Genomic DNA, 21,539 nt, shown 5'->3' with positions numbered 1-21,539 from the left:
TCTGAAACCTTTCCGGATGAGTAACTGTTTGCCATCCAGGAAGTGCCATGGTTTGCAGACATTGTAAACTACAAGGCAGTGAGATTCATACCTAAGGAGTACAGTAGGGTGCAATCAAAGAAATTAATCACAGATGCAAAGTACTATCTTTGGGATGAACTATATCTCTTCAAGAGATGTGCAGACGGAGTAATCCGTAGATGTGTGCCTAAAGAGGAAGCACAGAAGATCCTTTGGCATTGCCATGGATCACAGTATGGAGGACATTTTGGAAGTGAGCGAACAGCCACAAGAGTCCTCCAAAGTGGCTTCTACTGGCCTACTCTCTATAAAGATTCCCGTGCATTTGTGCTTAATTGTGATAGTTGCCAAAGATCAGGCAACCTACCTCACAGCTATGCCATGCCTCAACAAGGAATCTTGGAGATTGAGTTGTTTGATGTATGGGGCATTGACTTCATGGGACCCTTCCCACCATCATACTCAAACACTTATATTCTGGTGGCAGTGGATTATGTATCCAAATGGGTGGAGGCTATTGCAACACCCACCAATGACACTAAAATAGTGTTAAAATTCCTCCAGAAATACATCTTCAGCAGATTTGGTATCCCTAGAGTGTTAATCAGTGATGGGGGCACTCATTTCTGCAATAAACAGCTTTATGCTGCTCTGGTTCGTTATGGAGTTAGCCACAGGGTAGCTACTCCATATCATCGACAAACTAACGGGCAAGCTGAAGTCTCAAATAGAGAACTCAAAAGAATCCTGGAACGGACTGTAATTAACCGTAGAAAGGATTGGGCAAGAAGCCTGGATGATGCTCTGTGGGCATATAGAACAGCATTCAAGACCCCTATAGGGACCTCTCCATATCAGCTTGTGTATGGAAAGGCATGTCACTTGCCAGTGGAACTGGAACACAAGGCCTACTGGGCAACCAGATTCTTAAACCTTGATGCCAAGTTAGCTGGAGAAAAACGATTGCTCCAGTTAAATGAGCTAGATGAATTTAGACTCAATGCTTTTGAAAATGCAAAAATTTACAAGGAGAAAACAAAAAGATGGCATGATAAGAAATTGTCATCCAGAGTCTTTAAACCAGGACAGAAAGTTCTACTATTCAATTCTAGGCTCAAATTATTCCCTGGGAAATTAAAATCCCGATGGAGAGGTCCATATGTAATTACAAACGTATCACCATATGGATACATAGAACTTCAGGATAATGACTCTAACAAAAAGTTCATTGTTAACGGACAAAGAGTCAAACATTATCTCGAAGAAAATTTTGAGCAAGAGTGCTCAAGACTGAGACTTAATTAAAACTCAGTAATAGTCCAGCTAATGACAATAAAGAAGCGCTTGCTGGGAGGCAACCCAGCCATTTACAAAGTTTATTTACTAATTAAATAAATTTTCTTTTTTTTACAGGTTTGTGTCCAAGTATCTTCAAGGGTGAAATAGCAATTGGTTGAAGTCACAGAGTTACAGGGAAATTTGGAAGCTCACTGGCATGAAAAAGCCAGTAAGAAATACTTTGGGCGTTAAACGCCCAAAAGAAGCTCCCACTGGGCGTTTAACGCCAGTAAGGGTGGCCATGTGGGCGTTAAACGCCAGAAAGGAGCATCTTCTGGGCGTTAAACGCCAGAAAGATGCACCTTCTAGGCGTTTAACGCCAGTCTGCTAGCATCCTGGGCGTTCAGAAAAATGCCCAGTGAAGAAGGACTTTCTGGCGTTCAACGCCAGAAAGAAGCACCAGATGGGCGTTGAACGCCCAGAAGAAGTAACATGTGGGCGTTAAACGCCCAAAACATGCACTATGTGGGCGTTCAACGCCAGGATGATGGGAGGAGGTACAATTCGTTTTTCTTCATAATTTTTCAAAATTTTTATGTTTCAATTCATGATTTCTTGCATAAACATATTTCAAATTATCACTTTCAATTCCAAAAATTTTTATCCTAATTTCTAAAATCCAATGTTGCAAATATTTTAGATATATCTTAACCCAAAAGAACAAATGGCTTTCCAATCCAACCCATCATCTTTTCAAATTTGTTTTCAAAACTTAATTATTTTTTTCAAAATTAAATTTCAAATTTATCTTTTAAATTATGATTGATATCTTTCTCTTTTAAAAATTATATCTTTTTCTGATCATATCTTTTAAAATCATATCTTCTATCTTATCTCTTTCTTATTTTTCGAAAATTACCCATCCCCTCCCTATATCTTGTATTCGGCGCCCTCCTCATCATCACCATTCCACATTGCTCTCCTCCTATCCCTCTTCTTTCTTCTCTTTTGCTTGAGGACAAGCAAAGCTCTAAGTTTGGTGTGTTTTACCCGTGATCACAAAAACTATTGTGTCTCTTGATCATGGCTCCTAAAGGGAAACAACCCAACCCAAAAGGCAAGAAAGAAAGCACTCCAAAGTCACTTTGGAATCAAGGGAAGTTCTTAACTAAAGAACATTCAGACCATTACTACAAGATAATGAGTCACAGATCAGTGATCCCGGAAGTCAGATTCGATCTGAAAGAAGATGAATATCCGGAGATCCAAGAGAGCAAATTCAAAAGTGGGGAAGAACATGGTTCAGGAATTTTATGCTAATCTATGGCAGACAGAAAGGCAAAGAATCATTGGAGCTGCTCTCTTTGACCATAAGACCGTAGTCAGAGGAAAGATCATTCATACCAATTCTGACAAGATCAGGGAGATATTCAAGATTCCTCAACTGAAAGATGACCCAGACTCCTTTAATAGGAGAATGATGAAGGTCAATAAAGGGTTGGACAAGATTCTGGAGGATATATACATCCCTGGAGCCAAATGGACTACCAGCACGACTGGCGTCCCAGTTCAACTAAAAAGGGAAGATCTAAAACCAGTAGCCAGAGGCTGGCTGGATTTCATTGGGCGTTCCATATTGCCCACCAGCAACCGTTCTGAAGTAACCATCAAAAGAGCTGTCATGATTCACTGCATCATGTTGGGAAAAGAGGTAGAAGTCCATCTGATCTCATGTGAGCTATACAAATAGCAAACAGAACTCTAAGGACGCCAAATTGGCTTATCCAAGCCTAATTTCTATGCTTTGCAAAGATGCTGGAGTAAAGATGGGAATAACTGAATATATCCTAATTGAAAAGCCCATTACTGGAACATCAATGGTCAGACAACAGCAACAAGATGATCCAACCAAGAGAAGAGCACAAGAAGCTCTCCCAGAACTGCCCCAATTCAAATACTGGGAACATCTTGAGGCTTCTGTTTCCAGATTGCAAGAAGCTATGGATCAAATAAAGGAAGAACAGAATAATCAAAGTAGCATGATTTGCAAACTGCTCAAGGAACAGGAGGAGCAAGGGCGTGATCTAAGGGAGCTGAAGCGCCAAAAGATTAATCCATGAAAAAGCACCACACATATTAGAGGAGCACCTACTCCTCAAAACAACAGGTTGCTGAGTTCCAAATTTTTTTTTCCTGCTTTTAACTTAGTGATAGGATAATTATAGAAATTTACCTTAGGAGATATTTAGTTTATCTATTTTGATTTTATTTCCAATTAAGCTATAATTTATTTTTCTCATCATCATCAGGCATGAATAAAGTAGTAGATTTTTTTTAGAATAAAGAAGTAATTTATATTTTCGAGTTCTTAATAATAAAATTTATAATTAATTATATGTGGTGGCGATACTTTTTGTTCTCTGAATGAATGCTTGAACAGTGCATAAATTGTACTTTGAATTTGATGAATATTGGCTCTTGAAAGGATGAGGAACACGAAAAAATATTATTGATGATCTGAAAAATCATGAAATTGATTCTTGAAGCAAGAAAAAGCAGTTCAAAAAAAAAAAAAAGCCATGAGCACTAGCCAAGAGTAAAAATGGGATCCAAGGCTTTGAGCATCAATGGATAGGAGGGCCCAAGGAAATAAAATCCAGGCCTAAGCGGCTAAACCAAGCTGTCCCTAACCATATGCTTGTGGCATGCAGGTCCAAGTTACAAGCTTGAGACTGAGTGGTTAAAGTCGTGATCCAAAGCAAAAGAGTGTGCTTAAGAGCTCTGGACACCACTAACTGGGGACTTTAGCAAAGCTAAGTCACAATCTGAAAAGGTTCACCCAGTTATGTGTCTGTGGCATTTATGTATCTGGTGGTAATACTGGAAAACAAAGTGCTTAGGGCCACAGCCAAGACTCATAAATAACTGTGTTCAAGAATCAACATACTACACTAGGAGAGTCAATAATACTATCTGAATTCTGATTTCCTAAGGATGCCAATTATTCTGAAAATTTAAAGATACAGGGGATGCCAAAACTGTTCAGAAACAAAAGCTACAAGCCCCGCTCATCTAATAAGAATATGAGCTTCATTTAAAACTCTAAAATATTATTACTTCTTAATTTCTGCTAAAGCCTATTTTATTTATCTAGTTGCTTGAGGACAAGCAACAGTTTAAGTTTGGTGTTGTGATGAGCGGATATTTTATACGCTTTTTGGGGGTAATTTCATGTAGATTTTAGTATGTTTTAATTAGTTTTTAATAGAATTTTATTAGTTTTTAAGCAAAAATCATATTTCTGGACTTTACTATGAGTGTGTGTATTTTTCTGTAATTTCAGGTATTTTCTGGCTGAAATTGAGGGAGCTGAGCAAAAATCTGACTTAGGCTGAAAAAGGACTGCTGATGCTGTTGGATCCTGACCTCCCTGTACTCGAAATGGATTTTCTGGAGCTACAGGAGTCCAATTGGCGCGCTCTCAACGGCGTTGGAAAGTAGACATCCAGGGCTTTCCAGCAATATATAATAGTCCATACTTTGCGCAAGGATAGACGACGTAACTTGGCGTTGAACGCCAAGTTCATGCTGCTGTCTGGAGTTAAACGCCAGAAAAACGTCATGATCCGGAGTTGAACGCCCAAAACACGTCATAACCTGGAGTTTAACGCCAAGAAAGGCCTCTACTCGTGGATAGCTTTAATCTCAGCCCCAGCACACACCAAGTGGGCCCCAGAAGTGGATTTCTGCACCAATTATCTTAGTTTATTCATTTTCTGTAAACCTAGGTTACTAGTTTACTATTTAAACAACTTTTACAGACAATTCTTGGACCTCATGACATTTTTCAGATCTGAATTACATACTTTTGATGGCATGAGTCTCTAAACCCCATTGTTGGGGGTGAGGAGCTCTGCAGCGTCTCGATGATTTAATACAATTCCTTTGTTTTCCATTCAAACACGCTTGTTCTTGTCTAAGATGTTTATTCGCGCTTAATTGTGAAGAAGGTGATGATCCGTGACACTCATCACCTTCCTCAATCCATGAACGTGTGCCTGACAACCACCTCCGTTCTACATCAGATTGAATGAATATCTCTTAGATTCCTTAATCAGAATCTTCGTGGTATAAGCCGGATTGATGGCGGCATTCATGAGAATCCGGAAAGTCTAAACCTTGTCTGTGGTATTCCGAGTAGGATTCCGGGATTGAATGACTGTGACGTGCTTCAAACTCCTGAAGGCTGGGCATTAGTGACAGACGCAAAAGAATCAATGGATTCTATTCCAACCTGATTGAGAACCGACAGATGATTAGCCGTGCTGTGACAGAGCATAGGAACGTTTTCACTGAGAGGATGGGAAGTAGCCATTGACAACGGTGACACCCTACATAGAGCTTGCCATGGAAGGAGCCTTGCGTGTGTTGAAGGATTTCAAGGAAAAGTTGAAGTCAAAGGACAAAGCATCTCCAAAACTCCAACATATTCCCCAGTACTGCAAAACAAGTAACTCTATTGTTCACGTTTATCTTTCCAATCAAATCTAATAATTCCAACTTACAATTTTAAACACTTTGACATCCTGACTAAGATTAATAAAATAAACATTGATTGCTTCAAGCCAATAATCTCCGTGGGATCGACCCTTACTCACGTAAGGTATTACTTGGACGACCCAGTGCACTTGCTGGTTAGTTGTGCGAATCACAAATTCGTGCACCATCCACCTTAGTGAGGGTGGTGTCTTCCTCCTCTTGAAGAACCAATGGTGCTCTTGAGCTCCTCTATGTCTCTTCCTTGCCTTTGTTGCTCCTCCCTCATGGCTCTTTGATCTTCTCTAATCTCATGGAGAATGATGGAGTGCTCTTGGTGTTCCACCCTTAGTTGGTCTATGTTGTAACTCAAGCTTTCCAAAGAAGTGTTGAGTTGTTTCCAATAGTTATGTGGAAGAAATTGCATCCCTTGAGGCATCTCAGGGATCTCTTAATGAGGGACTTCCTCATGCTCTTGTTGAGTGCCATGAATGGGCTCTCTAGTTTGCTCCATCCTCTTCTTAGTGATGGGCTTGTGAGATTAATCTCTCCATCTCCCATGACTCAGAGGTGGAAGTAATTGCCTTCCCTTTCCTCTTTTTAAATGTTTCTCTGGCCTTAGGTGCCATAAATGGTTATGGAAAAAATAAAAAAGCAATGCTTTTACCACACCAAACTTAAAAGGTTTGCTCATCCTTGAGCAAAAGAAGAAAAAAAGAAAGGAGTAGAAGAAGAAGAAAGTGGAGGAGATGGAGGTGTGTGAATGGGTGGGTTTGAGTGGGAAATGGTTTGAATTTGAATGGTGAGGTAGGTGGGGATCCTGTGGGGTCCACAGATCCTGATGGATCAAGGATTTCTCATCCCTACTCTATTTGGGCGTGTACACGCCTTAGAGTGCAATTCTGGCATTTAAACGCCAGTCTGCTGCCCTGTTCTGGTGTTTAAACGCCAGTCTAGTGCCCTGTTCTGGTGTTTAAACGCCAGTCTAGTGCCCTGTTCTGGCATTTAAATGCCAGTAAGTCCTTCCTCCAGGGTGTGCTATTTTCAATGATCTTTTTGATTTTTATAAGTGTCTTTGAGACTCCACATGATCACAAAATAACATAGATATATAGAATTAAAATAAAATTGGGTTGCCTCCCAATAAGCGTTTCTTTACTGTCAATAGCTTGACATTAATGAGCTCTATAGTTTGCAATATCTGCAAACCACGGAGCTTCCTGAATGACAAATAATTGCTCATCCGGGAAGGTTTCAGAGATCTTAGTAGGAGGGAGGGACGCTCCTGCTACTGGTTCTATCCGGGACAGGTGATCAGCTACTTGGTTCTCTGTCCCTTTTCTGTCTCTTATTTCTGTATCAAACTCTTGCAGAAGCAACACCCATATTATGAGCCTGGGTTTTGAATCTTGCTTTGTGAGTAGATATTTAAGAGCAGCATGGTCAGTGTACACAATCACTTTTGATCCTACTAAATAGGATCTGAACTTGTCAATGGCGTAGACCACTGCAAGTAACTCCTTTTCTGTGGTTGTGTAATTCTTCTGTGCATCATTTAGAACACGGCTGGCATAGTAGATGACATGCAGAAGTTTGTCATGCCTCTGTCTCAATACTGCACCAATGGCATGGTCACTGGCATCACACATATGTTCGAATGGTAATGTCCAGTTTGGTGCAGAAATGACTAGTACTGTGACCAGCTTAGCTTTCAGAGTCTCAAACGCTTGCAGACACTCTGTGTCAAATATAAATGGCGTGTCAGCAGTGGTGCACGAAATTGTGATTCATTCTTTTCACAACTCAACAGTCTCCAGTAGTAGCTCCAAAAACTTGGTGCTCAATACCATGGTCTAAACATAATTTCACAACTTCGCACAACTAACCAGCAAGTGCACTGGGTCGTCCAAGTAATAAACCTTACGCGAGTAAGGGTCGATCCCACAGAGATTGTTGGTATGAAGCAAGCTATGGTCACCTTGTAAATCTCAGTCAGGCAAATTCAAATGGTTATGGATGATTTATGAATAAAGCATAAAGATAGAGATAGAGATACTTATGTAATTCATTGGTGAGAACTTCAGATAAGCGTATGGAGATGCTTTGTCCCTTCCGTCTCTCTGCTTTCCTACTGTCTTCATCCAATCCTTCTTACTCCTTTCCATGGCAAGCTGTATGTTGGGCATCACCGTTGTCAGTGGCTACAGTCCCGTCCTCTCAGTGAAAATGTTCAACGCACCCTGTCATGGCACGGCTAATCATCTGTCAGTTCTCAATCAGGTTGGAATAGAATCCATTGATTCTTTTGCGTCTGTCACTAACGCCCAGCCTTCAGGAGTTTGAAGCTCGTCACAGTCATTCAATCATTGAATCCTACTCAGAATACCACAGACAAGGTTTAGACCTTCCGGATTCTCTTGAATGCCGCCATCAATTCTAGCTTATACCACGAAGATTCCGATTAAGGAATCCAAAAGATAAACATTCAAGCCTTGTTTGCTTGTAGAACGGGAGTGGTTGTCAGGCACGCATTCATAAGTGAGAATGATGATGAGCATCACATAATCATCACATTCATCAAGTTCTTGAGTGCGAATGAATATATTGGAATAAGAATAAGCTGAATTGAATAGAAGAACAATAGTAATTGCATTAATACTCGAGGTACAGCAGAGCTCCACACCTTAATCTATGGTGTGTAGAAACTCCACCGTTGAAAATACATAAGAACAAGGTCTAGGCATGGCCGTGAGGCCTGCCCCCAAAACGTGATCAAAAGATTCAAAGATCTCAAGATCTGATCTAAGAACTAGATGTCCAAAGATGAAAATACAATAGCAAAGGTCCTATTTGTAGAGAACTAGTAGCCTAGGGTTTACAAAGATGAGTAAATGACATAAAAATCCACTTCCGGGCCCACTTGGTGTGTGCTTGGGCTGAGCATTGAAGCATTTTCATGTAGAGACTTTTCTTGGAGTTAAACGCCAGCTTTTGTGCCAGTTTGGGCGTTTAACTCCCATTCTTGTGCCAGTTCCGGCGTTTAACGCCGGGCAGTTCTGAGCTGATTTGGAATGCCAGTTTGGGCCATCAAATCTCGGGCAAAGTATGGACTATTATACATTGCTGGAAAGCCCAGGATGTCTACTTTCTAACGCCGTTCAGAGCGCGCCAATTGGGCTTCTGTAGCTCCAGAAAATCTACTTCGAGTGCAGGGAGGTCAGAATCCAACAGCATCTGCAGTCCTTTTCAGTCTCTGAATCAGATTTTTGCTCAGGTCCCTCAATTTCAGCCGGAAAATACCTGAAATCACAGAAAAACACACAAACTCATAGTAAAGTCCAGAAAAGTGAATTTTAACTAAAAACTAATAAAAACATAATAAAAACTAACTAAAACATACTAAAAACATACTAAAAACAATGCCAAAAAGCGTATAAATTATCCGCTCATCAAGCACCTAGCAGATTACTTAGAGGTTTTACGATTTTTGAAAAATCCTTTATAAACCTCCTATAGAATCCTGCATACCCCAGAAAGCTTCTGATTTCCTTAACATTGGCAGGTGGTGGTAATTTTTCAATTACATCTACCTTAACTTGATCCACCTCTATTCCTTTGTTTGAAATCTTGTGCCCAGGGACGATCCCTTCAGTCACCATAAAGTGACATTTTTCCTAGTTTAAAACCAGGTTAGTCTCTTGGCACCTTTTCAGAACAAGTGTCAAGTGATCAAGACAGGAGCTGAATGACTCTCCATATACTGAGAAGTCATCATGAAGACTTCTAGAAATTTTTCCACCGTATCAAAGAAAATAGAGAGCATGCATCTCTGAAAGGTTGCGGGTGCATTACACAGCCCAAATGGCATCCTTCTGTAGGCAAATACTCCAGATGGACATGTGAATGCTGTTTTCTCTTTATCCTGGGGATCCACTGCAATTTGGTTGTAGCCTGAAAAGCCATCCAAAAAGCAGTAATAGTCATGACCTACTAGTCTTTTTAGCATCTGGTCTATGAATGGTAGAGGAAAATGATCCTTTCTGGTGGCTGTATTGAGTCTTTTGTAGTCAATACACATGCGCCACCCTGTAACTGTTCTTGTAGGAACCAGTTCATTCTTTTCATTATGAACCACTATCATGCCTCCCTTCTTGGGGACGACTTGGACAGGGCTCACCCAGGGGCTATCAAAAATTGGATAAATAATCCCAGCCTCTAGTTTTTTAGTGACCTCTTTCTGTACCACTTCCTTCATAGCTGGATTCAGCCGCCTTTGTGGTTGAACCACTGGCTTAGCATTATCCTCCAAGAGGATCTTGTGCATGCATCTGGCTGGGCTAATTCCCTTAATATCACTTATGGACCATCCAAGAGCTGTCTTGTATGTCCTTAGCACATGAAGTAGTGCTTTCTCTTGCTGTGGCTCTAAGGCAGAGCTTATGATCATAGGAAAGGTACCATCCTCTCCCAGAAATGCATATTTTAGGGAGGGTGGTAATGGTTTGAGCTCGGGTTTAGGAGGCTTCTTCTCTTCTTAAGGAGTTATCAGAGGTGCTTCTGTTTTCTCTGGTTCCTCCAGATTAGGCTGAACATCTTTAAAGATGTCCTCTAGCTCTGATTCGAGACTCTCAGCCATATTAATCTCCTCTACCAGGGAGTTAATAATATCAACACTCATGCAGTCGCTTGATGTGTCTGGATGCTGCATAGCTTTGACAACATTTACCTAAACTCATCCTCATTGACTCTCAGGGTTAATTCCCCTTTTTGAATGTCAATGAGGGTTCGTCTAGTTGCTAGAAAAGGTTTTCCTAGAATGAGAGTTGCACTCTTGTGCTCCTCCATTTTCAGCACTACAAAGTCAGTGGGAAAGGCAAATGGTCCAACCTTGACAATCATGTCCTCAATTACGCCTGATGGATATTTAATTGAGCTATCAGCAAGTTGAAGACAGATCCAGGTTGGTTTGACCTCTTCAGTCAAGCCAAGCTTTCTGATAGTGGATGCAGGGATTAGGTTGATACTTGCCCCAAGATCACATAGAGCTGTCTTGGTACAAGTACCCTCTAATGTGCAAGGTATCGTAAAGCTTCCGGGATCCTTAAGCTTCTCTGGTAAGCTTTTGAGAATGACTGTACTACATTCTTCAGTGAGAAAAACTTTTTCAGTTTCTCTCCAATCCTTCTTATGGCTTAAGATCTCTTTCATGAACTTAGCATAAGAGGGTATTTGCTCAAGTGCCTCTGCAAATAGAATCTTTATTTCAAGAGTCCTGAGATAGTCTGCAAAGCGGGCAAATTATTTATCCTGTTCCGCTTGGTGGAGTTTCTGAGGATAAGGCAATTTGGCTTTATATTCTTCAACCTTAGTTGCTGCAGGTTTATTTCCTACAGAGGCAGGTTGAGAAGCCTTCTTGAGGGAGTTATTATCAGCACTTGCAGGTGTCTGATCCCTCATTGGCGTTTGAACTCCAGGATAGGAAGAGGAATGGGCGTTTAATGCCAAATTCCTACCCTTTTCTGGCGTTTGAAGGCCAGAACTGGACATGGAATTGGCGTTTGACGCCAACTTTTCACCCTTTTCTGGCGTTTGAACGCCAGAATCATTCCTCTCTGGGCTCTTACTGTCCTCAGAGGGATTTTGGGTAGCATTCTGCTCGTCCTCTGTCAGTTGTTCTTTCTTGACTTTCTGTTGCTTTGAGTTGATATATTTAATGTTTTCCACTCCTTAATTGAATATCTTGACATTCTTCTGTTATTTGTTTAGATAACTGTTGTCTTGTCTGGTCAAGTTGTGCTTCCATATTTTTATTAGCATCTTGAGTATCCTGTAACATCTCTTTAAATTCTGCTAACTATTTTGTCAGAGTGAGTAATTGCTAGTTGAGTTCAGGAACTTGTTCTGGAGGACTCATTTCTTAAGTACAGATGCTGATTTCTGGCAACTGTATCTATAAGCTCTTGAGCTTCTTCAATCGTCTTTCTCATATGTATAGATCCACCAGCTGAGTGGTCTAGAGATAACTGAGCTTTTTCTGTAAGCCCAAAGTAAAAGATGTCTAACTGCACCCATTCTGAAAATATTTCAGATGGACATTTCCTTAGCATCTCTCTGTACCTCTCTCAGGCATCATAAAGAGATTCATCATCTCCTTGTTTGAAGCCTTGGATGTCCAGCCTTAGCTGTGTCATCTTTTTTGGAGGAAAATATTGATTCAGAAATTTTTCTGACAGCTGTTTCCATGTTTTTATGCTTGCTGTGGGTTGGTTATTTAACCACCTCTTAGCTTGATCTTTCACAGCAAATGGAAACAATAATAGTCTATAGACATCCTGATCTACCTCCTTATCACGTATTGTGTCAGCAGTTTGTAAAAACTGTGCCAGAAACTCAGTAGGTTCTTCCTGTGGAGGACCGAAATACTGGCAATTTTGCTGCACCATGATAATGAGCTGAGGGTTTAGCTCAAAATTACTAGCTTTAATGGGGGGTATACAGATACTACCCCCATATGAAGCAGTAGTGGGATTAGCATACGATCCCAAAGTCCTTCTGAACTGTTCATTTCCACTTAGGTCTATAATGGAGTAAGGGAGATGATGTGGATAAAAATTTTATTTTATTTTATTATATATATATATATATTGAAAAAATTAACAAAAAAGAAAATTGGAAAATAAAAAAGATAAAGTAAAAAGAAAGATTTGAAAAATTTTTTATTAGGATTTTCGAAAAAATGAAGAAAGAGAAAGTGATTAGGAAGTTTTGAAAAAAAAAAGATATGATTGAAGACAATTTAAAAAGATTTGATTTTTTTTAAAATTGATGACTAATTTAATGCGAAATTTTCGAAAATTTGGAGAAAACACCAAGGAACACCAAACTTAAAAATTTTAAGATCAAAACACAAGGACTCAAGAACACTTTGAAGATTCACAAGAACACAAAGAACAAAAATTCAAAGACTCAAAGGATTCAAGAACATAAAAAAAAGAACACCAAACTTAAAATTTTTAGAAAACCAAAAATAAATTTTCAGAAAATAAAAACTAACAAGAAAACACCAAACTTAAAACATGAAACTAGACTCAAATAGAAGAATCTAAAAGAAAAATAATAAATTTTTGAAAAATTTTGAAAAGAAAATAAAAGATTCTGACCCAAAAGACAAAATTTTCCTAATCTAAGCAACAAGATGAACCGTCAGTTGTTCAAACTCGAACAATCCCTGGCAACGGCGCCAAAACCTTGGTGCACGAAATTCCAATCACACTTGTAATTCCGCACAACTAACCAGCAAGTGCACTGGGTCGTTCAAGTAATACCTTACTTGAGTAAGGGTCGATCCCACGGAGATTGTCGGCACGGAGATTGTCGGCTTGAAGCAAGCTATGGTTACCTTGTAACTCTTAGTCAGGAGATTAATGATGAAAAGGGTTTTTGTTTGCAATATAATAAAAGAACATGAAATAAAAGGTACTTGTGATTTAATAATGGAGAATAGGTTGGAGTTTTGGAGATGTTTTGTCTCTGAATCTCTGCTTTCCTACAGTTTTCTTTTTCACACACGCAAGGTTCCTTCCATGGCAAGCTGTATGTAGGGTGTCACCGTTGTCAATGTCTACTTTCCATCCTCTCAGTGAAAATGGTCCATGTGCTCTGTCACCGCACGACTAATCATCTGTTGGTTCTTGATCATGTTGGAATAGAATCCAGTGATCCTTTTGCGTCTGTCACTACGCCCCAACACTCGCGAGTTTGAAGCTCGTCACAGTCATCCCTTCCCAGATCTTACTCGGAATACCACAGACAAGGTTTAGACTTTCTAGATCTCAGGAATGGCAGCGAATAATTCTAGCTTATACCACAAAGACTCTGGATGCATGAATTCGAACACTCTATTGTCAGGAGAGGTACTCAAATTCGTGAACCAGGAACCCAAGAGATACACATTCAATCTAAGATAGAACGGAGGTGGTTGTCAGGCACGAGTTAATAAGTTGAGAATGGTGATGAGTGTCACGGATCATCACATTCATCATGTTTAAGTGCGAAAGAATATCTTAGAATGGAAACAAGCATGATTGAATAGAAAACAGTGGTAATTGCATTAATCCATCGAGACACAGCAGAGCTCCTCACCCCCAACAATGGAGTTTAGAGACTCATGCCGTAGAGATACAATATAAAACATGAAAATGTCATGAGGTACAAAATAAATCTCTAAAATTAGTTTTTATACTCAACTAGTAGCCTAGGTTTACAGAAAATGAGTAAACTAAGATAGATAATGCATAAATCCACTTCTGGGACCTACTTGGTGTGTGCTGGGACTGAGTATTGAAGCTTTCACGTGCATAGGCTGTTCCTAGAGTTAAACGCCAGCTTTGGTGCCACTTTGGGCATTTAACTCCAACTTTTATGCCAGTTCTGGCGTTTTAACGCTAGAAAAGGGAAGAGAACTGACGTTTTGACGCCATTTTACGTCGTCAAAACTCGCACAAAGTATGAACTATTATATATTACTGGAAAGCCCTTGATGTCTACCTTCCAACGCAATTAAGAGCGCACCAATTGGAGTTCTGTAGCTCCATAAAATCCACTTCGAGTGTAGGGAGGTCAGAATCCAACAGCATCTGCAGCCCTTCTTTAGCCTCTAAATCAGATTTTTGCTCAGGTCCCTCAATTTCAGCCAGAAAATACCTGAAATCACAGAAAAACATACAAACTCATAGTAAAGTCTAGAAATGTGAATTTTGCTTAAAAACTAATAAAAATATACTAAAAACTAATTAAAACATACTAAAAACTACCTAAAAACAATGCCAAAAAGCGTATAAACTATCCGCTCATGACCCGGCTGTCACCAGGGTTGCCACCGCCGCGTCTCACTGCCAAAGAGAAGCCTTGCCTATGTTGTTGCCGAACCGGGCCAGATTTACCGATAACCCTGTCTCTTGCTTTCTTGAAACCTGTTCCACTTCTATTTTGTTCCACTGTTCTAATTATTGTTGGTATCTCTGCTGCCTTAATCACTTAGAATAATGCTCTTTGCTGCCTTAATCACTCAGATTAATGCTACCACTGCCAAAACGGATTTTCTGGTTTGATTTCTGCTTCTTGCGGCTCACCGCTCTGTTTTTCTGTAGCTAAAGTGAGTTTTTCATCTAGAACCCTTATAATTATTATTGTCATATGCTGGTTTTGATTCAATTTTTGATATATGTCCTTGTCTTCAATTTTTTGAAATTTTTTTAGTCACTGTCATTGTAATTCGTATTGACACATTTGTTATAAGAGGCATCGAGGCTGTTGTTGTTTCCGTGGGGGTTATTGTTGTCACTGTCGCCATGAATTGAAGGAAAAGGGAATTATCATAATAAGTTATGTGGACTCAGCTAACTGAGGTAAGGGTTTTTCTTAAAATCTATTTTACATTACAGAGTTGTGATAAATAGATATTGACGCAAAAAAGATATATTTCTGTGATTATATTTGTCTTGTGGATGCGATGGTTTGTTGGACTGGATTATTGGGTACTTGATTGCGTGAGTGGTGTATGGTTGTTGATAAAAACCGGTTTGAAATGTTATTTACTTGATTATTATGAAAGGTGGATTTTCTTTGTTTTAGAGTTTACTTGGTAATATAAATGAATCGATTTTGAAAATAATTTGAGATATGAAAATAAATTGATTCTGGGAGCGGTTTGATTTTGAGTTGGTCTGATTTTATAAATGATTCAGTATTTGAGCTGATTTGATTTTAAAAGGAGTTTTATTGTTGGAATTAGTTTGATTTGAAAATAAATTGGTATTGGAACTGGTTCAACTCTAGAAAATATTTGAGATTTGGAAATGGTTGAGAAATGTTTGGATGAGACCCGAAAAGGGTGGCAGTGTCCGAGTTTTAGAGGAGATGCTGTCGAAGTTTTATAAAATTGAAAGTTTTATTTGAAGTAACTAATTAAAAAGATTTGTTTTTAAAAATTATATGTTTTAAGATTGATTTATTTATCAAAGAAAGAATTATGTTTTGAATTGGGATTGTTAATGGACGGAATGGAAAGAAGAATGATGAGGATTTCTTTGAAATATGGTTTTTGAATGAATTTAGAAATGAGATTTGGATTGATGAATGATTATGATGTTGAGAATGTTGAGAATATTGAGATATGAACTTTGAATTATTAACATGGCTTGTGAATTTGAATTATCTGAGATACGAGGTTCCCTGGATAAAGTACCATGGCTTGCCACCACGTGCACCAGGTTGAAAACTTGATACTCTGTTGACCCTACGACGTAAGTGTGACCGGGCACTATATAAATTCCTGGGAATGTAACCCCCATTGAGCAATATTGATTATTTGAGAAAAAGTTATGCATAGACTCTTGGGGATGCACGTCGGGGGACAGTCTAAGTTCAATTCAGACTTGTCGAGTTGGCTGGATAATCGATAGATGAGCCTCATCAGCCATAGGACAGGCATGCATCATATGCATTTGAATGCTTTGCTTGGGTTTGAACTCATTTTGGTTTGCCTACTTGCTAAACTGTTCTTAACTGCTACTTGAATTATTTGCTGTAACTGCTACCTAAACCTGTGCTTTCCTTGTCTGTCTTGCCTGTGTTTGTCCTGGCGTGCTACGTTTGAGAATAATCTTTGATGCTGAATTAATGATTGTGTTGTTTGATTGCGTGGTTGATTTCTGATTGAGATTTTCTTATAAGAAAGGAAAGGTTTCGGATTTCTAGAAGATTGAACATTGTTTTTTTGAAAAGGTTTTGAACAATTTCCTATTGGTTTTTAAAAGATTCATAAGATAATGATAATCACTGAGCTTGAAAACAACTTTCTTATTAAATATCTTCTTATGACAACTTTGAAACTCCGTGGTGAGACCATGTGGTTAGGTTCTCACCCCCCTACAGCTTTACCTTTTCAAGAACCAGATGAAGAAGCATTAAGAAGAGTTATACTGCGTTTGGTTTATATGTTGTTGTATTAATTAGATTATTTTTTCCCTCGTTTTTGTTTTTACAATTTTGTAAGAGGGATAGGAGTTGTATGTTTTATATATATATATATATATATATATATTATATTATAAGATATTATGTAAGAAGTCTTGTATATGAATCTATGCCTACTTGTTTTTTAAGATAAAGTATTTATTTCCGGTTTTCAAAAGAATCAACGATACGGTGTTGAGTCACAGGCTCCTATTTTAATATTAAGTATATAAAGTAGTCGTAATACTTGCTATCATAGTGGCACAGTCGGAAGCGTGACATTCTGGTAGTGAGGGTGTTACATTATTCACTATTTAATTAAATAATTTTTTTTTAAATTAAATAAAATAGACATTTATTAGTGTAGTCATTAGTTATCCTAAGAAACATTTTCATTTGCATTATATTATATTGACATTTAAGTTAATTATTTTACTAAATATATTTATTATTCAAGTAAACTTTTTTATGTAAATAAATTTATAATTTAAATGTTTGTATTTATTTGCGTAAATAGTTTACTTATAGCGAGAACGACTTGCTGCCTCTAGGGGACTAGTCGTTGCTCACGGTTCTCCTTCTTGCAGCGCGAAGCCGCCGCTACGAAGCACTCCCTCCTCCTCTGCTGTTTTAAGATCTACATCCTTTACCTTCCCCTTCGCGACGGTTCTGTCCTTGTGATGAGCGGATAATTTGTATGCTTTTTGGAAAATCTGATCCAGAGACTCAAAAGGACTGCAGATGCTGTTGGATTCTGACCTCCCTGCACTCGAAGTGGATTTTCTGGAGCTACAGAAGCCCATTAGCGCGCTCTCAACGGCGTTGGAAAGTAGACATCCTGGGCTTTCCAGCAATATATGATAGTCCATACTTGCCCAAGATTTGATGGCCCAAACCGGCGTTCAAAGTCACCTACAAAATCCCAGCGTTAAACGCCGGAACTGGCACCTAAATGGGAGTTAAACGCCAAGAAGAGTCTCTACACGAAAATTACTTCATTGCTCAGCCCAAGCACACACCAAGTGGGCCCGGAAGTGGATTTTTATGTCATTTACTCACCTTTGTACACCTTAGGCTACTAGTTTTCTATATATAACCTTTTACTATTGTATTTTCATCTTTTGATCTTTGGAACCTTTTTCTTTAGATCTTTTGATCACTTTGGGAGGCTGGCCATTCGGCCATGCCTAGACCCTATGCTTAGTATTTTCAACGGTGGAGTTTCTACACACCATAGATTAAGGTGTGGAGCTCTGCTGTACCTCGAGTATTAATGCAATTACTATTGTTCTTCCATTCAATTCCACTTGTTCTTTTACCAAGATCACTTGTTCTTCAACATGATGAAGGTGATGATTGACGCCCATCACCATTCTCACCCATGAACAAGGTGACTGACACCATTCTTGTTCTACAAGCATCTGAGGCTTAGTGAATATCTCTTGGATTCTTCGGAATCTTCGTGGTAAAGGCAGGACCTGATGGCAGCATTCAAGAGAATCCGGAAGGTCTAACCTTGTCTGTGGTATTCTGAGTAGGATTCAATGATTGAATGACTGTGACGTGCTTCAAACCTGTAACCTACTGGGCGTTAGTGACAGACGCAAAAGAGTATTCTATTCCGGTGGGGGGAACAAACCGGTGATTGGCAGCACTGTGACAGAGTGTGTGCATTAGCTTTCACTGCGCGGATGGGAGGTAGCTGCTGACAACAGTGAAACCCTACACGAGCTTGCCATGGAAAGGAGTAAGAAGGATTGGATGAAGACAGTAGGAAAGCAGAGAGAAAGGGAAGGCATCTTCATACGCTTGTCTGAAGCTCTTACACCAATGATATACATAAGTATCTCTATCTTTATCTTTATTTTATTTTCGTTCATCATCTATACCCAATTGAGTCTGCCTGACTGAGATTTACAAGATGACCATAGCTTGCTTCATACCACCAATCTCCGTGGGATCGACCCTTACTCGCGTAAGGTATTACTTGGACGACCCAGTGCACTTGCTGGTTAGTTGTGCGAAGTTGTAGTGATCACAATTTCGCGCACCAAGTTTTTGGCGCCGTTGCCGGGGATTGTTCTTGCGTATGGACAACTGACGGTTCATCTTGTTGCTTAGATTAGGCATTTATTTTCTTCAGAGTTCTTAAGAATGAATTCTAGTGTTTCAAGGTGATGTTCTTATCATCACCAAAGCTGATTGATCATCATCAATTTAGCTCTTGAATGCAATGTCCTGCTGAAGCTTAGCCGGCCATGTCTAATTTCTTTAGACTAAAGCTTTAGACTAACATTGCATGATTCCTGGAATTCTCATTAAGAACTTTGACACCTTTATTTTCCTTTTCACTTAATTTTCGAAAAATACAAAAAAATTTACAAAATCATAAAAACAAAAAAATATTTGCTGTTTCTTGCTTAAGTCTAGTGTCTCATCTTAAGTTTGGTGTCAATTACATGCATTCATTCATGTGTTTTAAGGATCTTCAAGTAATTCTTGATGATTCCTTGCTCTGATCTTTGAATTCTATTGACTTGAGTATTTTGTGTGTCTCATATGCATTTTCAGTTCATTAGTGTCAGTAGTATACAAACTGCTAAGTTTGGTGTCTTGCATGCATTGTTATTTGATTCTTGTTGCATTCTAATTATTAAAAATCCAAAAATATTTTTAATTTATGTCTTTTCAAGTCAATAATACAAAGAATTGAAGATTCAGAACATGCTGCAGAGGAATTATACAGAAAAAGCTGAGCATTCAAAAATGCTCAGTGAAGAAGGCAGACTGGCGTTTAAACGCCAGCCAGGGTACCTGGTTGGGCGTTTAACGCCCAAAAAGGTAGCATTTTGGGCGTTAAACGCCAGAATGTATACCACTCTGGGCGTTTAACGCCAGGATGGTGCTAGGGGGAAGATTTTGTTTTCAAATCAATTTTTTTTTTCAAGTTTTTCAAAGTTTTTCAAAACCAAATCTTTTTCAAATCATATCTTTTTCAATCAAATGTTTTCAAAATCAATTTCTTTCCTTTTTCAAAGATACTTACTAACAATTAATGATTTGATTGAACATTTTTTGCCTTTTTCTGTTGAGGAAGGTTTTATGTTTAAATCATATCTTTTCTTGTTAGGCAAGTCATCAATTTTTAAAATCATATCTTTTCAAATTGTTTTTAAAATCATATCTTTTAAAATTGTTTTCAAATCATATATTCTCAATCACATCTTTTTAAAACCATAACTTTTCAATTAAATCTTTTTAACAGCATCTTTTTCAAAATAGTTTCAATCAAATCTTTTTGACTTCTAATTTTAAAAAAAATCTTTTTCAAAAATCACTTGATTTCTTTTTCACTTTTAATTTTCGAAAATTATCAACATCTTTTTGATTGAATTTTCGAAAATCCTCTTCCCTCCTTCTCACATCCTTCTATTTATGGAGTACCACTCCTTCTAAATGCACAACTCGAACCTTATCCAATTAAAGTTCGAATTCTTCTTCTCCTTCTTCTTACTATTTCTCTTTTCCTCTGACACTTCAAGGAATCTCTATACTGTGACATAGAGGATTCCATATTTTCTTTTTCTCTTCTCTTTCATATGAGCAGGAGCAGAGACAAAGGCATTCTTGTTGAAGCTGACCCTGAACCTGAGAGGACCCTGAAGAGAAAGCTAAGAGAAGCCAAAGCACAACTCTCTTTAGAGCACCTGACCGAATTCTTCAAGGAAGAAGAACACATGGCAGCCGAAAACAACAACAATGCCAACAATGCAAGGAAGGTGCTGGGTGACTTCACTGCACCTACTCCTGATTTCTATGGGAGAAGCATCTCTATCCCTGCCATTGGAGCAAACAACTTTGAGCTTAAGCCTCAATTAGTTTCTCTAATGCAACAGAATTGCAAGTTCCATGGACTTCCAATGGAAGATCCTCATCAGTTTTTAGCTGAATTCTTGCAAATCTGTGACACAGTCAAGACTAATGGGGTTGACCCTGAGGTCTACAGACTGATGCTATTCCCTTTTGCTGTAAGAGACAGAGCTAGAATATGGTTGGATTCTCAACCTAAAGAAAGCCTGGACTCTTGGGAAAAGCTAGTCAATGCCTTCTTGGCAAAGTTCTTTCCACCACAAAGACGGAGTAAGCTTAGAGTGGAAGTCCAAACCTTCAGACAGAAGGATGGAGAATCCCTCTATGAAGCTTGGGAAAGATACAAACAATTGATCAGAAAATGTCCTTCTGACATGCCTTCTGAATGGAGCATCATAGGTATTTTCTATGATGGTCTCTCTGAACTATCCAAGATGTCTTTGGATAGCTCTGCTAGAGGATCTCTTCATCTGAGGAAGAAGCTTATGATCCTAAGAACCCTTCAATGGAAGAGGTGAATTACCTAGGAGAACCCTATGGAAACACCTATAATTCTTCATGGAGAAATCATCCAAATTTCTCATGGAAGAATCAAGAGAGACCTCAACAAGGTTTCAATAATGGTGGAAGAAATAGGTTTAGCAATGGCAAGCCTTTTCCATCATCTTCTCAGCAACAGACAGAGAGATCTAAGCAGAATACTTCTGACTTAGCAACCATGGTCTCTGATCTAATCAAACCACTCAAAGTTTCATGAATGAAACAAGGTCTTCCATTAGGAATTTGGAAGGACAAGTGGGTCAGCTGAGTAAGAAAGT

At 38.9% G+C, this 21,539-nt stretch overlaps 1 non-coding gene across 1 annotated transcript; it reads right to left on the bottom strand.

Moving 5' to 3' along the window:
- Nucleotides 1-20,993: 20,993 nt before the first annotated feature.
- LOC130952163 (small nucleolar RNA R71) lies at nucleotides 20,994-21,102 on the bottom strand. Its single transcript, XR_009074344.1, has one exon. It is a non-coding gene; the product is annotated as a small nucleolar RNA R71 (small nucleolar RNA).
- Between the last annotated feature and the right edge of the window lie 437 nt (nucleotides 21,103-21,539).

Source organism: Arachis stenosperma, chromosome 9 (genome assembly GCF_014773155.1).
Source record: "Arachis stenosperma cultivar V10309 chromosome 9, arast.V10309.gnm1.PFL2, whole genome shotgun sequence".
Taxonomy (NCBI): Eukaryota; Viridiplantae; Streptophyta; class Magnoliopsida; order Fabales; family Fabaceae; genus Arachis; species Arachis stenosperma.
This window is presented reverse-complemented; position numbering and strand designations above follow the sequence as displayed.